Source organism: Cupressus sempervirens, chromosome 11 (assembly GCF_028749045.1).
Source record: "Cupressus sempervirens isolate cs-2001-9-10 chromosome 11, ASM2874904v1, whole genome shotgun sequence".
Classification (NCBI taxonomy): Eukaryota; Viridiplantae; Streptophyta; class Pinopsida; order Cupressales; family Cupressaceae; genus Cupressus; species Cupressus sempervirens.
This window is the reverse complement of record NC_143128.1, coordinates 607,678,332-607,695,066: the sequence shown is the minus strand read 5'-3', so window position 1 is coordinate 607,695,066 and position 16,735 is coordinate 607,678,332.

Sequence of the window (16,735 nt, the reverse complement as noted above, 5' to 3'; positions counted from 1 at the left end):
GCAGATACTTTGAGTTTAAAAAATATAACTACTCCTTAATTGTTATTTAATTGTGTTGAGATAATGGGTGTTGCAAACATTGCATAATATTGTTATTTTATTATGTAATGTTGTACCTAGATGGACGTGCAACATGTAAAGATTCCCATAAAATATTCTTGATGAGTTGTATTGTAACATTGTGAAAATATTTCATGTAATTATTTAATATTGGGGGAAAAAAATTAAATGCCCAATATTAAATGTGGGGTTAGTGGGTTAGGTAGCACATGGTTTATGTAATACCACTTAGTGGTTTTGTTGGACTTGCTACTATATAAGCAGCCACAAGGGTAGTTGTTGGATAGAGAGAGAGAGAGTGACAAGGAGAAGAGAAAGGCAAGAGTCGAGCAGGACAAGGCTTGACAGGTTAGCCAAGGGAGCATTTGTGAAGGTTGAAAGCATGGCATGGGATGTGTGGATTCATGCTTGTTCACATAGTTTGCTCGGTTGTGGCTATGGCCATGAAGGCTTCCATGGTTGTATGGCAATGGTATTTTTTGCTGAATAATACATGATGATGGATGCTTTTGGAGGCTGGGTTTTTTCCCTCAATGAGGGTTTCCCAGGGTATATCTTGTGTCACAATTTTGTGGGTATGTTGTCTATTCTCTTGCATGTGGATTTTAATTTCGTGTTTATTTTAGATTTATTATGGGTTATGTGGAAACGGTTATATTATTTATTGCCAAGTTTCCTTACAAGTGGTATCAGAGCTATGGTTTTATTATTTGTAACCCTAGATTGAATCCATGGGAATGCATGAGAGGATAAAAGAAAGGGCAAGATATATGAATGATTTATTGCAGATCTAAGGGTTTTGGGTTTGCTGTTATGATGGGATGTTTAAAGATTTGGGCATGGAAAATTGTTGGACAAAAGAGTTTTTCGGATGTCTCATTTTAAATGAGGGTTTTTTGGGGGGTAGCTTGCAAAAATGACCTCCTGGGTAAAAACAGACCTAACCATTGGATCCGGGTCGACATTTCCATAAATTTTGATATATAATATGCCATAGTTTGGCCATGTTCAAAAAAAATAAAAGAGTTTTTTAGTTTCAGCCCATGATGGCCGTCAAATTTAATCCCATCAAAATTTTCGTCACTGAAAAAAAATAAAAAATGAAAAATCGTACTGAAAATGATAAAAAGACTGTCTTAGTAAAACAGCCATAACTTTCTCTCAGAGTATCAAATTTCAGAGTTCTTATAGGCGTTGGAAAGCTAATTCAGAGCACTACAACATGGTGTAGGTTTGGTTCTGTGATTTTGAAATTTTTTTAGGTTTTAACAGCCCTAAAGTCAGATGTTTTTTATTTTGAGCACGGATTAGGGCATAACTTGGGCATACAGAGTCGGATTTTGGACTTCGAGTAGTCAATGGAAAGCTCTTGAAGAGCTCTACACATTGGTTCAGTTTTGGTGCAAGTTTGGCATGATTTATTTGGTGATATATTGATTTGAACAATTTATGGTATATATTTTGACTATGGTAACATTGTGTGTTTATGGCATTGGAAATTTAAGATTTGATGTCATTGTATACTCAGTTCATATTGGTCTCATGATGATATGGTTATCAGTGTTTGGTTTGGATATGCATGATGACTTGTTGGATCTACAAGTTGTGCAGTGTTGTAAGCGGTCTATACTTACAGGTTGCATTTATAGCTTGGTTATGGGTTGTCTTTGCCCATTAATCTTTCATTATTGATGCATATTCAGATTGGTGGCTTGGATTTGGGTTGTCTATGCCCTAAGTCACATGATTTACTATTTTCTTCATGTAGAAGGGATGAGATGTTGTTACCAGGTAAAGTCATGGTGGAGGATTGCGGTTGACTATTTTATGCTGACAGGTTGGACACTTTGAGAACCAGATGCTTAGTTCATGGATGTGATCATGGTGTCATGGATTTTGGCATGACATGATTGGTTATACAGGTACATCCTTGATGTTCATTAGCTTGGATTTCTGATTTGGTTATGGTGAGATATCTTCTTGGTTGAGGATCATGGTTATTTGGTTTCTTTTGAGGAGCTCATGATGTGCACTTTGAGTTTTTTTGATGGTTTGATGCCTTGGTTGATTCTCATGGTTAGAGGATGGTTATTTTTCATCATGATGTCATGGATAGCTTGGATACACGGTTTAGTGGGAGCTTGTGACAGTGATGGGGTGACAGTGCAGGATTAGTTCCTGGTTTGGTTTATATCTTCTTGGTTTGGAGAAGATGGATTTTATGATGTCATAGGTGACTTGGTACCACAGTTGAGTGGGAGTTGTTGGCATTGATATATTTATTGAGTGTTTGCAGATGTTGGAGGTTTGTCTTAGATTTTGTTACTGCAGAAGCGTCTTTGACATTTGCATGGTGCACTTGTTATCTTCATGGTGTTTGAAGATGGTTAGATCTTGAGGACTCATGGAGTTCTTGGTTATCTTCATGGTGTATGGAGATGGTTCTTCCTGGTATGTGGAGATGGTTTTCTTCATGGTGTGTGGAGATTGTTGCATCTTGAGGACTCACATGGTTCTTGGCAAAGGTGTGGTTTATGCTTTTATTTGGCATGTTATCCTTGGTATGAGGATGGTTTCATTATTATGTCATGGTATACTCTTGATACACGTTTAGAGTTGTGACATGTTATGGTGTGTTCATATGGAGCATGTTATCTCTTTGGTTGAGATGGTAAGATCATGTTGTCATGTTTATGTTCCTGAGGCCATGGTTGAAACTTTGACATTGATCTTGGTTTAGTTTCTTGGTATTGAGTACACTGATCATAAGATGGATACTTCATGATATTTCTATGTTGCATTTGGAGTTGGCATGGATTGATTGGTTACAGGTGCTCATGGATACTTAGAGACGGTGGTGATGCTGATTTCTCTTGGATTAGAGAAGTATTTGTTGGGACGATTGATAGTTTCAATAGGAAGTTCGAGGGGCAGTCACCTGATATGGACTTGAGAGGATATTGTTCTTAGATTAGTCTTGGTTGGAGACTTGGGTATCTTGATGAGCATTCTCATTCCCCACTCTTGGTCTACTTGGCGGTTTGCTACTTGAGAGGTATAGCCCATTGTTTCTCTCAGTTGCATTATATTTATGCTTGTCTTTCATGGATATGGATCTTGAGCCATGGTACATGAGTTAGTTCTGGAGGGTTCATTTGAGAGATGGTTTAGCATTGGTTATCTCCATGTGCATATGTTGTTATGCTGGTTGAGTTTGGGAGATGGTTTTATATTGGGCAGATTCCTTGGATTAGGAATGGTTATTCCTTGGTTTAGGAATCGTTATTATTGAGTTTGATCTTCTTGTGAGAGGCTTACATCCATGATGAGTTTTATGGTATGGTTTGGGTGTTTTTGAGGCTTCTTGTTGGGGTTTTATGGAGGAGATCATACTTGCACAGTTTACATCTAGAGGTGTGTGTAGAAGGACATGATACAGGTTATGGTTTGCATGGTTTCTCTAGTCTTGCTTATCTTCTTGGATGTTCAGTTTTGCTTACATTAGATTTGAGATTGGTTAGAGATTGTGATCACTGGTTTGTGCTCATGTATGTCATGTGAGAGATGACATGGTTATTTCTTTCTCTTTCCTTTGTTGGTTGTGGAGAATTTGGGAGATTGTTGGAGACTTGTTATGAGAGTTGTTCTTGCAGGATATCAGTTTCTGTATTATGGATGTCCTTAATACTACATGGATTCACTTCTTTGAGATGTGTTGAGTGGATTGGTTATAGATTTGACATTATCTTTTGCAGTGGGAGCTTCTTGGTATATATATGTGGCAGGTATTGCTCTTGAGGCTTGTGATTGTAGGTTATAGATTGGATATGTCGGTGATATGAGATTCACTTGTTATACCTTTGAGGTATGGATAGTTGGATGGGTTTGGCACTTGCTGTGGGTGCTATTTCAGCTATGGATATTTTAACAACTACAGATACATGTGATTACCTTTGGATTAGGTTTTTGTGCTTGGAATTTTCAATTGGTACAGGATTTTATGATCTTCTAATGCGACAAGTTGGGTGGTTTTCTCTTTGGATGGCTTCTATGTATGTCCAGTGGCAGTGGCATAATAGGAGGTGAGATCATTCATGTTTGAGATGCTGGATACTTTAATTTTGTCACGGGTACCAGGATGGAGCACTTGGTGTATTTTGATCCATGATGGTGGATGTGCTGTGAGGGATTGTTCCCTTGTTCATTTATGTGGCTACGGATTGACCCTATGCAATGTATACAACAAGTGGGAGATTGTTGAGATAATGGGTGTTGCACACATTGCATAATATTGTTATTTTATTATTTTATTTTATTATGTAATGTTGTACCTAGATGGACGTGCAACATGTAAAGATTCCCATAGAATATTCTTGATGAGTTGTATTGTAACATTGTGAAAATATTTCATGTAATTATTTAATATTGGGGGAAAAAAATTAAATGCCCAATATTAAATGTGGGGTCAGTGGGTTAGGTAGCACATGGTTTTAGCACATGGTTTATGTAATACCACTTAGTGGTTTTGTTGGACTTGCTACTATATAAGCAGCCACAAGGGTAGTTGTTGGATAGAGAGAGAGAGAGTGACAAGGAGAAGAGAAAGGCAAGAGTCGAGCAGGATAAGGCTTGACAGGTTAGCCAAGGGAGCATTTGTGAAGGTTGAAAGCATGACATGGGATGTGTGGATTCATGCTTGTTCACATAGTTTTCTCGGTTGTGGCTATGGCCATGAAGGCTTCCATGGTTGTATGGCAATGGTATTTTTTGCTGAATAATACATGATGATGGATGCTTTTGGAGGCTGGGTTTTTTCCCTCAATGAGGGTTTCCCAGGGTATATCTTGTGTCACAATTTTGTGGGTATGTTGTCTATTCTCTTGCATGTGGATTTTAATTCCGTGTTTATTTTAGATTTATTATGGGTTATGTGGAAACGGTTATATTCTTTATTGCCAAGTTTCCTTACAAATTGCATTAAATTTATTATTAAATAATTGGCTTATAAAATAATAATTATATTTTCAAATCATGTAATTAAAATAATAATATTTTATTAAACACAATAATATGTAACTTAATATAAACAAGTTATATAGTATTATGTTTTATAAACATAATCTTCTCTCAAAAATATGTGGTGGACCCAAAACATTATGAAATAAAGTCTAATTTGCAAAAGGCAAGAATAAAAAATAAAATACATTGTCTTGTTATTTCATTATGTCAAGGCATGAAGAAAGGAGAGGAAAGAGGGTTTGACGAAACCCTAGCCACCATTATAGAGACTTCTTGTTTTCTACACTAGCTCTTCAAGTTTGCTATAGTGATATTTTCTTGTTTTGGATGCCATTATGAAGTCGTTGCATCTAATGTCTTGCTTGGAACTTGGGCATTTGAACATTTTTCTCAGCTGCAATTAGATATTTTCTTGTAATGTCACAACTCGATAGTTCTTATGGAAACCACAACTAGGTGTTACAATGCATTTTCTAAGCTAATAAATCTAAAACTCACTCTAATAGTATGATTTACTATTTCATTTGTTCAAAATCCCTTATGGATATTTGGTTTTCTTTCTTCACTCTATTGTTGGAGCATATATTTAGCCAAATTGGATAAATAACAAAATGTTATTCTTATAAAATCATGTCTATATATTTCTTCATTTCTTTTCTAGGGATTCTGCTCATGCGAGACCCTTAATGCCCCCATTTTGGACATAACCCATAAATAGATTTTTGAGATGTATCCTCAATTTCTTGAAATCGCAAACACAATGTCACTATTTTGAAATCTGAAAATAACATCTTTTATTTGTCTATTGTAATTGTAAGTCCATTTATTATTTCAGCTCCATTTTATGTTGCTTGTATAATGTGCCGATCATTTATTTCCTTTGATATATGTGATTAATCTTGTTGGCTATATCTTTATACCAATGTATCTTTATTAAAGGAAATTCATTATATTGTTATGAAATGATTGCTGCATATTCTGTTAGTTTTACCATTGTGATATCATTTGGCTACTATGAACTGTGAATAGATACCTCTTAAGTGAAAATAATACCACTAAAAGTAATCTTCTTTTTATCACATTTTCCTTCCTTTTATTACAATATGGAAGTGTTGTTCACTATGTTTGCATTTATGCATCATTCTTGTTGTAAATGTCACTAATTGCAATACTTGGAATGAATCTATTATATACCTTTGTGTTTCCATAGACATAGTCCTATAGCTTCCCACTATTAAATGCTGATGTAATTGATCAGTGTCTATTGATTGCATATTTTAGTTTCTCATTGCTACTATTTTCACCTGCTTTGGTATATCTTAGATATAACCTTTCCTTAATGTGTTTGAAATATTCACTATAGCTTTCAATGAAATTTGCATTTTCATATGAATTTATGCATTCTTACAATACTTATGACTATAATATTATAGTACCTCTTCATATTATTAAACCTTCAATGTTGTCTCCTTTTGTAGTGTTATGCTAAGACAATCTCTTCACATAGCAACTTGTAATGCATATATGAATATGATAAATTATTGTAGAACTATTCCTATTGTAATATAAATTTTTTTGGAGCAATACAAACTTCCTATAGCAATTTCAATTGAGCCAAAAGGTTTCACGATAAATTGTCATGTCCCTTCAACAACCAATCTTCTTCAACTCCATTAATTTAGTTTTTGCCTCTACATGACTTCAGTCAAAAAGTTTCACTCCTATATGTATGTGTGACCCTTCAACAACCTACTTGGTCTTCATACCTAAATTTGCACATGAAGAAAAAAACATTAGCATAAAACCAGTTTGCTTTCTGATTTCTTCCTTCTCCTTTGCATCTTGTAATGCATTTATCTGAATGAGCATATTGTAAAAACACTTAGTATTGTAGAGATTTGTGGATTTCTTTCCATTTCTCAATTCATATGAACTATCCCTCTCTTCTTTACATTTTGCAAGTCTATTCAAATTTGAAGATGTTGACTCAAGTCTTCTTCAAAATTTAGATCAATGACCTTCCATTCAGGCAATGGAGGATTTTCCCCTTATCTCTCTAGTACTATTATGTTTATGGATTTTTTTTAGAGATAGTGTATTAGGAGATACCATGACTTGTGTGGTATATAAATGTATCTATTTAAAATTTGAACATCTTATACCCTATAAAATAGTTCTGAAACATATTTCAATAAAAGTAAACTATTTTTCACTTATGCGTAAATTTGAATAAAAATTGCTCAAACTTATTCTTGCCTTATGCATTCTATACTTTACATTCTGCATTCAAATAATTATGTAATATGTATGAACAAAAACTCAAAATACTTAGCTCGATATATAGGTAAGCTCAAGACTTAACCATTTAGATGGTAGGCTAAATTGGTAACATTTTTGGTGACCTCTAAGGGGTGTTTTCCTGCTAAATAGTAATAGACTAGATGCCTTATGCATATTAATTGGGCACAGAGTCCTCTTCAACATTTTAAAATAGAACCTTCTCAAACTTGTATAAAACTATCAAACTTTTGAAAACTAAAACTCTTGTTGAAATAAACACACCACACCACACCCAACTAAAAATGAAACTAAAAACTTCAGCCAAATCTATAGGTTTTCTATAGGATTTTGTAATTGTTCATTTTGATAATCATGATATAGCTATATCATAGTAAATTGATGAATATAGTTTCCTTTTTTTATGGTATCTTTCCTATGACATAATAATTGTCTCCCAGTGGTGAATGCTAGCAATTGCTGGTTGTTATGACAGCTTGTGGATTTGGTTGAAGACATACTAAAAAGTGAAATAAAAATAAAATTAAAAAAATGATCTCTACAATCCATCATGGAAGTCCACATATGTTTGTCTTCATCATCATTATGAGGGTGTCATACCAGTTTTACTCAAGAGAACATTACCTCTTTTGTATATTTTATGTAATTCTATTGAGGTATATAGTTGTATGATGGTGCTAATGAGAGACAACTGTGTATTTCTATTATAACTCATTGAAATATGTGTCAAAACACTTATTGAAATATGAAACCTACTCACACCTAAAATAAATACTGTAGCATGAAACATCCAATGGCTTCTATTATTGTTGTTTGAATGGTATACCATTTGTTATGGAGTGAGTTGGCCTCCTATTATGCTTTTGAACAAATGATATATCATTGAGACCATGACCACATATCTCATTGGTTGCATTATGTTGCAACATTAATTTCACTTGTGTTGAAGTCCTTATTGAAATCTAAAACTAATTCACACCCCTAACCTAACCTAAGCTAATAAATTATCAATATCTTTAAATAAATCCATTTACTGATTGATTAAACTAGCTCCCTTTTCTAACCAATAGAGGGTAATTTCATGCATTAATGAAATTGATACATTATACCATATGACTAGAACAATGAACTTCACTTGAAGCATGTCATAAAAATAATAAACCAACTCACCTACCTCTTGGATTTGGTAAAATTCAATACATGTTTGAAGTGTGTAGATAGGTTCGACTTGCTCTTCAATGTCTAAAACTTCATGTTTGAGATCCATCCTCATAAAATGTTTGATTGGGCAACCCCTTCAAATGAAAAACTTTGGAATAAGATGACTAATTTAAACCTCTTTGACTATCTTTTCTATTGACTCACTAATCTAATAAGCTACATTCAACTCATAGAAGTCCACATCTTTTGAATTATTGTGCTGAATCTCATCTTTTATGTCAAATAGTTGAAATATTTCCTATGTGTTGGATATATTTTCTTGTTCTTGGATCAACAACTTATTGATCTTATTTTTCTTAACATTTTTATTAAAACTACAAAAATCCATTATCTCATGCATGTTTTTCTTATGAGTGCTAACAAATGGAGAGGTTTTAATAGACAAAATAACCTGCTCTTTAGACTCTATGTTCAATTCTTTAAAATATTTTTGCTCTTGGTTTTTCCCATCCAATTTTGATATAAAAAATTCTAAATCATCCCAAAAAAAAACCTAATCATCATCACTTTCAATCTTAACAAAATTAGGACTTTTACATACCTTATGAAGATTACCTTGAATAACCAAAACAATCAAATCATCATCCTCTTCTTTTTTTCCTAAAGTCAATGTGAGCATATTTTGATTTCCCTCTTCTTCAATATGATTGTCATTTTCATCCTCACTCACAAAAGCAAGAAGTTCATCAAACAAATCAAATGAACCTTGAAAACTATTAGCTTTTCCTATATTAGTAACTTCTTGTAGAGGATCAAATTTTTCAACCTCAACATGTTTAGGAAGGAAATCATTAAAACTTGGAAACTCAAAATTACAAACCTTCTTCATATGTTGATTTCAAACATCCAAAACTAATTCAAATTCTAGAATGAGTCTTTCATATGGCAATATTTTCTAAAGTATTGGTTCTTCTTCATGATTAGGCTTGATGAAGCATGTATTAATTGAATCCTGAGTCTGAGTCTTTTTCTTTAAGGGATCTTGCACAAAATTTGGAATTATAATCTTGGAATGTTGCTGCTCAACAAGTTTTACTAGTATTTCTGCCTTATATTCTACAATATGATCATCAAGATTCTTTTCAAACTCTATTTTTTGTACTTCATATTATTTTTAAAAAATATGAATTGACATTAAAGGTGATTGAGACTTCTCTTGAGTAGATGTATTCTTTTGGATTGGTTGATCATTTGGGAATGTACTTTGTCTTTCTTTACATTGATTTTATCACAAGTTTCTTTAATTCTTGTTCATGGATATGTGTTTGATGAGATAAATCATCTTTCTTATGAAGATAAGCTTGATAAGAACACTCATCCAATTGTACTTGAAAGTCTTGCTACCTCTTAAGCTCATTTATCTAGCTATTAAAATACTACAACATATCTCTTAATTTTTCATGTTGTTATCTATTCTCTTTAATCTCTTAGATTTCACATTGAATCTTAGAATCTTAAGCTTGATAACAACCTTGACTATTATGATAAACTATTTTTGTAGGAGTAAAACCAACATTTTAACTATGTGTATATGACTAATAAGGATCTTGATATACATTTTTGTCATAATATGGAGATGGGTATGCTAACTGACCATAATAATTGGACATATGTGCTCATATAGCAAGCTACAAATCTAAATATAAAATTAGTTTGAACATACTAGGAATTGATCTCTTGAAACTAGTGAATTCTTCCTTTTTTGAGTTGCAGGTGTGTCTAAATTTTGCCTCCAAAGGCTGTAATACTGATCTTCACACTAAAAACTAGTAAAATTATGTAACTCAAATGAACTAAGAATTTTTCATGTCCTGCTAGGCATACCAAAAATTGTTATCAATCAAAATTGCACTTGTAGTGAGATGAAAAATATAGCTATCTTGTTGAAACATGAAAACTCTCTCCAGTGGTGGGTTGTCCTAAAATGAGAGATGAATCTTCAGTACTGGCTAGTTCCTAAATAGTGATCACCTAAAACATAACTTGAATCTAGGAAAAGGGATAAGAAGATGAATGATAAAATGAATACTAAATCCTAAATGAGACTATACACCAATGATTTGTATGTAGCTTCAACTTAATTGACACCAATTACCCAAGATACTAATGATTCACAATACCTAGACAAGAATGCAACTACAAAAGTGATTATATGCAAGGACCTAGAATCTTTTTCTTTGAAAGGAAAACTCAGGCTTTAGCAATTTTTGTAAAAATAATGACACAAACAAAGACTTGCAATTACAACTATCAAGATTTGAATATGCAATAAGGAATATAGCTTGAATGAAGGATAAACAAAACACATAAGTGATAAATTTGTGTAATCAATGCTACAAAGCACTCTTACAATCAACTAAAAAATTTGCAATGTGCAAAAAATTTGAGTAGGAAAGAAGAGTCCTCATAATAAGGTGAAAATATAATAAATAATGATCAAAACCCTAACTCAGATATGAGAGAAATGCATGAAAAATAAGGCTCAAAACTACTCCAATCTGTGAAGAAACCCATCAAATATGCTCTTAAGTACATGTCCAACTAATAGCCAACTGAAAATTGCCTTCAACTGCTCAAAAAGCATGCAAAAAACCCTAACTCGGATCTCAAAAATAAACCAAAAATCTACAATGTCAAACTCCTCATCTTCACGTAAAACATGCCTAAAAATGCCTTCAGAGTGACCTAGAAGTATAAATAGGCCCTAAATGTGTCAAGAAGTCAAACTACATCCTTAAAATGAACTTCACGTGATGGGAAATTGACAAAAATAGTTTCCTTTGGCTAAAAAGAACTCCTTGCAGCATGCACTTGACTAAAATCATCTATCTTAGTTGAAAATAAACTCTAAGGTCAAACTAGCAGATACTTTGAGTTTCAAAAATATAACTACTCCTTAATTGTTATTTCATTACATTAAATTTATTATTAAATAATTGACTTATAAAATAATAATTACATTTTCAAATCATGCAATTAAAATAGTAATAATATTTTATTGAACACAATAATATGTAACTTAATATAAACAAGTTATATATTATTATGTTTTATAAACATAACCTTCTCTCAGAAAAATGTGGCAGACCTGAAACATTATGAAATGAAGTTTAGTTTGCAAAAGGCAAAAAAATTGAAAATAAATACAATATTTTGTTATCTTATTATGTCGAGGCATGAAGAAAGGAGAGGAAAGAGGGTTTGAAGAAACCCTAGCGGCCATTATAGAGACCTCTACTTTTTTGGATTGGTTCTTTGAGTCTGCTACAATGAGGTTTTCTTATTTTGGATGCCATTCTAAAGTTGTTGCATCTAATTTCTTGCTTGGATCTTGGGCATTTGAACATTTTTCTCAGCTACTACTAGATATTTGCTTGTAATGCAGGGACTTGAGAAGAACAAAACTAGGTGTTCCTATGCATTTTTTAAGCTAGTAGATTTGGAACTCACTCTAATAGCTATGATTTACGGTTTCATTTGTTCAAAAATGCTTATGTAAATTTGGTTTTCTTTCTTCACTCTGTTCTTGGAGCATATATTTAGCCAAATTGGATAAATAAATAAAAATTAATTTTAGAAAATCATGTCTATTTATTTCTTCATTTCTTTTCTAGGGATTCTACCCATGCAAGACCCTTAATGCCCCCATTTTGGACATAACCCAGAAAGAGATTTTTGAGATGTGTCCTCAATTTCTTGAAAACTCAAATGCAAGGTCACTATTTTGAAATCTAAAAATCACATGTTTTATTTCTCTATTATAATTTTGAGTCCATTTCTTATTTCAACTTTATTTTGTGTTGCTTGTATAATGTGTTGATCATTTATTTCCTTCAATACATGTGATTAATATTGATGGTTATATCTTTATACCAATGTAGCTTTATTAAAGGATATTCAAACTATTGCTACAAAATGATTGTTGCATATTTTGTTAGTTTTACCACTGTGATATCATTTGGATACCATGAACTATAAACAAATATCTCTTAAATAGAAATAATATCACTCAAAGTAATCTTCATTTATCACATTTTCCTTTCTTTTATTACAATATGTAAGTTTCGATCACTATGTTTGCATTTCTTCATTATTCAAATTAGTTTCTTATAAATGCACCATTCTTGTTGTAAATGTCACTAATTGCAATACTTGGAATGAATCTATTATATAACTTTGTGTTTCCACAAACATGGTCCTATAGCTACCTACTGTTAAATGCTAATGTAATTGATCATTGTCTATTGATTGCATATCTCAATTTCTCATTGCTACTATTTTCACCTACTTTGGTATGTCTTAGATATAACCTTTCCTTAATCTGTTTGAAATATTTGCTATAGCTTTAAATGACACTTGTAGTTTTATATGAATTTATGTGTTCTTGCAATATTTATGACTATAATATTGTAGTACCTCTTCATGTTATTAAAACTTCAACCTTGGCTCCTCCTGTAGAATTATGCCAAGACAATATCTTTGTGCAACAACTTGTAATTCATATATGAATATGATAAGTTCCTGCAAAACTTTTCCTGTAGCAATATAAACTTTCTAGAGAGATACAAACTTCCTATAGCAATTTCAATTGAGCCGAAATGTTTGATGAAAAATTGTCATGCCCCTTCAACATCTAGTCTTCTACAACTACATTAATTTAGTCTTGTATCTACATGACTTCAGTCGAAAAGTTTCACACTTTTTTGTATGTGTGTCCCTTCAATAACCTACTTGGTCTTCATACATGAATCTACACATGAAGCAAACAACATTAGCATAAAACCAATTTTCTTTCTATTTTCTTCCTTCTTCTTTGCATCTTGTAATGCATTTATCTAAATAAGCATATTGTGAAAACACTTAGTATTGCAAAGATTTGTGGATTGGTTTCCATTGCTCAGTTCGTATTAACTAACACTCTCTTCTTTACATTTTGTAGGTGTATTCAAAGCTGAGGATGTGGGCCTAAGTCTTCTTCAAAATTTAGATCAATGACCTTCCATCAGGCAATGGAGGCTTTTCTCTTTATCCCTCTAGTACTTTTCTATTTATGCAATGTTTTTATTTAGATAGTGTATTAGGAGCTACCATGACTTATGTGGTATCTGAATGCATTATATCAAGCAATATTTAAAATTTGAACATCTTGTATCCTACAAAACAGTTTTAAAACATATTTCAATTAAAGTAAGCTATTTTATACTTATGCCTAATTTTGAATTAAAATTACTGAAACTTATTCTTGTTTTATACATTTTGTACTTTACATTCCGCATTCAAATTATTATGTAATATGTATGAACACCAACTCAAAATATATAGCTCAATATATAGGAAAGTTAAAGACTTAACCATTTAGGTGGTAGGTTAAATTGGTAAGATGCACATCTTGTAAAAAGTGCACCTTCTGAAAAGGTCAGCTTTGAAAAAACACACCTTTTGACATGATCAAAAATATCAAAATTCTGCTAAGTATCAAAAATTCAATTTCTAGCATCTAGTTTTTCTTCCCTTTAGACCAAAATGATGTCTAGATTTTTGTTCTTAAACTTTTCAATTATTGTCGTGATTTCCTTAACTTCCAGTAAATCCAATGATTCATACTTATCATGCATCACCTAGTGGTAATTACTTATCTCTACCTTTGTATCTGCAAAATCTTCTAAATTAGAATCTAACTCTAGTAATGGTTCTTCTATTTTGAAGATTCGTCTAATATCATCTTTAGATGAAATGACCTCAACTAATGTTTTGAATTGTTTCACTACTGCTTGCACCAAAGAAATTTTATTCATCTCAAAAATCTCTAGGCTAGTGGCATTATAATACTTGTCTACTTCCAAAAACTACCCTTGAGCTTTATTCTTTATTTCTTGGATGTCCTCATATAATCCTTCCATAACTTTACTTCTTGTTGAGACCTTCTTAATCTAATCATCTACCTTATCTAATTCTTCAACCATATATATTTCCATCAACATCTGGTACCTCTATTGTTTAATAGCTTTTAGCGCCTATAGATCATTATTCCAGGTATGCACTTCATTCATTAGCCCAAAATATTGGTTTATAATTGTAACAAATTTATCGATGCTATTCTAAATGCTATGCAGAAGGTTCAAATTACCTTGTATAATCTGCACTCCTCTATCTTCAAAACTATGATGCTACCTTTTGCAAGCATCCAAAAATGAATAGTTTCTCTTGATACTTATCTGGTCTCTTTTCTCTCCAAAGTGGCTCCTACAATAGTCTCTAGATGATCATGATCTATTAGACCTACCATCTCATTTATGTATCCCCTTAGCTCATTATTATTTCTCAAAACTAAGATCTCTATCTCACCTTTATCTAGGTGTGAGAGTACTTGTTTAAGGCATGTGGTGATTAAAACCTTAGCGATATCCACTATGTCTCTCATTTGATAGTCTTTCAGAGTCAATTCTTTAGTATCAACATGGGGAGATAGAATGGCAATATTTACCAAAAGATCTTCATTTTGGTTCTTCATGATGAAAGCCAATGTTTTAGCATCATCCTTGGGTGGTTTTAACATCTTAACTGCTTTTATCAACTCTTTAATCCCCTCCTCTTCGATGAACTTTGTAAGTATTCTTTGTCTGATCAGAACGTCCCTTTTCAACCATGCTAGAGTCATTCCCATAGGTAACATATATTGCACAAAATATGTAGGTTTGGACATTGGTCCTTATTAGAAATAGATATTAGTGAGGGGGGCGGGGCGGGGAGGGGGGGTGGTGGGGGGGTGGTGAATTGATATTCTACAAAATTTTCCCCACAACTAGATATTATTAATTACTTTATAACATGCATATGAAAGTAAACCAATAATGATGAATAGTAAATAAATCCATACACAGATAACTCATAACACCATATTTTGTTAACTAGGGAAATTCTGGCCAAGGAAAAACCCTGGTGGGGATGGTACCCATAAGATGATCCACTAAGTAAAAGAATCTTGTTAAGGATATTGACCCTATTATGATTCTATGAATTACATATAGTGTCTCGATCCTTGTTAGAAGACCATGCCTTGTTAAAAGCCTCAACCCTATTAGGAGTTGCTTCAACCATGTTAGGAGTTGGTAGAACAATTACAACTATATGCAAGAAGAGTTCATTGCTCTAACATGCAATTATATAATTCATATCTTTATATATATATATATATATATATATATATATAACCTCTTTCTACTAACTGTTGTACTTTTCATATCTCTGATCTTACATCACAATTTGCAACATCGATCTCTCACATAAGTTTACATGTCATGTACTAAGTATGCATATACACCATAAACTTCACATTCACATACATTACTTTGCAAGTAATGATTTATTAGTTATACCCTTTCCTTTTATAAAGCTTTGTATAGTCGGCTTGATGCTTCCACATGTTTGGCTATATAAAAAATTAGCCAATGCTAACTTATGGTAAACATCTAGGATGTCATTCCTAAATAATTAAGTAATTATTTTGTGACTAAAATAATTAAGAAGATTCCACTACCCTATCATGCAATTATATAATTCATATCTTTAAAAAAAAAAAGATAGATGCAATAACCTCTTTCTACTAACTGTTGTACTTTGCATATCTTTGATCTTACATCACAATTTGCAACATAGATCTCTCACATAAGTTCACTTGTCACATACTAAGTATGTGTATACACCATAAACTTCACATTCATATACATTACTTTGCAAATAATGATTTATTACTTATACCTTTTCCTTTTATAAAACTTTGTATAGTTGGCTTGATGCTTTTACACGTTTGGCTATATAAAAAATTAGCCAATGCTAACTTATGGTAAACATCTAGGATGTCATTCCTAAATAATTAATTAATTATTTTTTGACCAAAATAATTAAGTAATTATTTTGTGACTTAGGTACATCATCAGGACACTTAGTTCTACCTATCCTTAATTGTGCATGTGCCAATTGTCACTGAAGACTTCACAATATGAGAATTACCTTTGTACTGATATTAAATTGTCTAATACTTAGACAATTTTCTATGCCTAAACATGAAATCTTTAGTTGTACAATCTATCATCTCTTCAGAGGTATATGTTTCCATAAATGACAACCCTTAACTTTA